Source organism: Cyprinodon variegatus, unplaced genomic scaffold, assembly GCF_000732505.1.
Source record: "Cyprinodon variegatus isolate N-32 unplaced genomic scaffold, C_variegatus-1.0 Scaffold278, whole genome shotgun sequence".
Lineage (NCBI taxonomy): Eukaryota > Metazoa > Chordata > Actinopteri > Cyprinodontiformes > Cyprinodontidae > Cyprinodon > Cyprinodon variegatus.
In genome coordinates this window covers 526919-529132 of record NW_015150731.1, presented here as the reverse complement: position 1 = coordinate 529132, position 2214 = coordinate 526919, and the positions used below count along the sequence as shown (strand labels likewise).

Below are 2214 nucleotides of genomic sequence, written 5' to 3'. Positions count from 1 at the left end.
CTCAACTCTCCAGCGGCAGCCATTGTTGTTGTCACCCAAGCAAGCTTTAGTCACATGGTTGATTACGTAACTGTTGATCATCTGTCCATCATCGTATAAAGCCCGCCCTGACAATTTGATTGGATCGCCAGAGAGTGGGCGATCATACTCCCGCTACTATGGAGCAGAGCCAGACCGAACTTCCCGACCTCCAACCTTGTGGGCGGGACTAAGTTCAGAATGGCACCCAGGCTAATTAGTCATTTTATCCCTTCATCGTTTTAAAAAATAATATGTGCTACTAATACTCTATTGTAGATCTCTGTTTATAACAGATATTGAAAGGTTCATTAAATAAATTAATGAAGAACACAAATGTTTAGATTAAACTGTTTCCGATCAATTTCTTAAAGCTTTATCGTTGGGAAGCCCACAGAGTATAAAAATGTATGGAGTTTACTCTAGTGTGTAGAATATGTTATTTTTTTGTATGGTGGTTTCCCTGAGGGAATTCGCATTATGATACGTGGGAATTTACTCTTATCTTTCAACCAAAGTTAGAAAATTCTGTTTGTTAAATGAAGTCATTATAGGAAAATACTCTCATATGTATTTTTCCATTCTTAGGGGTAAAGGGTAATGCCAGCAGATTTGATTTGTACTTTAAAGCCATTTGTGCATTTTCATGCTGCACTAAAAAGGGGGAGGCGGCTGTAAAGCCTGGCTGCCCTCTAGGCTTACAATACACCTGTTAAAAATGAAACTCTCCGCTTGTTTTTTTACTAGCATCAGAGGCCATTTCCCTACTGCCTAAATGAAAAAATCTACAAAAGTGATTTGAGCATAAACAGCTGACTCTTTAGGAAGTGTTTGCTGCAAATTCTGTAACTAGCTTGTTCCATCTCTGTCTCTTCATGGCAGCTGCCCATCTTACTCACCTTTCTGGGTCTTTAGGGAACCAATAAAATCAGATGCTGTCCTTTCTTCCTTGTCGGTTGGTACAGCCATATGATGAGCAAGAGATTAAACTGTTTCTCTTGGTGTTTTCAAGGTAATATGGAGGAAAAAAAACTGCAATAGCTGCTGGTTTTGTTTTTGTAGTTTTCCCGTCCCAGAAGCCAGCGTCCAAAGAGGCATCTATTTATTCATGTCTATGCCTAAGGATCCATCCAAGGCTGAAGAAAAAACCCAGAAAATATCTAAATAAATAGATACAATCTGTAAAACTATTCAAATAATTGAAATAAAAAACTTATGGTGGGCTAAAATATAATTCTAAGCAACTGTATAAGATTTAATTGTTCCCACTTTTGTTAACATTAAAGATGACTGCACTAAATCTGCAGCAAAGATTATTCAATTTGATTTAGGTCTGTCTTCTTTACATATAAATATTACTGTGTTCTTCCCTCCTATTAAAGAGACTGCCATTAACACACAGTTATAGTCACAGAATATGCTTTCATATTATTTTTAAACTCTAAATATTTTTCTACTGTCAGGTACAATAGGATCCTGTTACTTGTCCACTGATGGCATCAACTCAAGTTTTATGCAGACAGACCCACACAAATCAAATTGAAATATAAATATATGGCCCTTTTACCGGAGGTAAACACTCCAAATGTGCCAAAAGTAATTACCGTCATTCTAGTTGAATCAATGTGTGTGTGTGTGTGGGTGTGAGATTAGGAGTGTGTCTACCGATGCTTGACTTTCTGCCAATAAGTTTGTTTATGAAAATGGTAGCTTTCAGAGCAGGTTAACAGCCAAAGGCATTGAAACGGGAGATGACCCAATAGAGAATGAGCGTTTGTGTATTCTCTACTCAGAGGAAGATGATGGGAAGCAATGTTTAAGGGTTCATAGGAATTAAATCTGTTTCTGATCTTTACCAACTGACTAATAGAAGTGGAGTTTTGGAGACTTTTTTGAAATATTTGATGAAACAATACGCTGGAAGGCAGGTTTTGAGTGTTTTTGAGAGGCCAGAGGTTGGGAAGCACAAAGAAGAGGAGAATTTTCTATGCTTTAGAAAGCCAATCTCAGATGAAAGGACTCGTTCTGTCTGCTCACAGAGGAAATCAAAAATAAAGTCACTCACATGTGCTGAGATTCAGCTTTAAGAGGTTAAACGGTCACAAATGCATCCCCTTTCACATACAGCCGAAGGGAAAGCAGGAGAATCCAGGCTGTCCACATGGAAAACAAAAGCACTGGAGAAACCTAATAATA

At 38.0% G+C, this 2214-nt stretch overlaps 1 protein-coding gene across 1 annotated transcript in view; it reads left to right on the top strand.

The window, feature by feature from the left end:
• Window positions 1-2214, top strand: part of LOC107090056 (platelet-derived growth factor subunit A-like) — a 15071-nt gene that overhangs the window by 6404 nt on the left and 6453 nt on the right. The window lies entirely within an intron of this gene.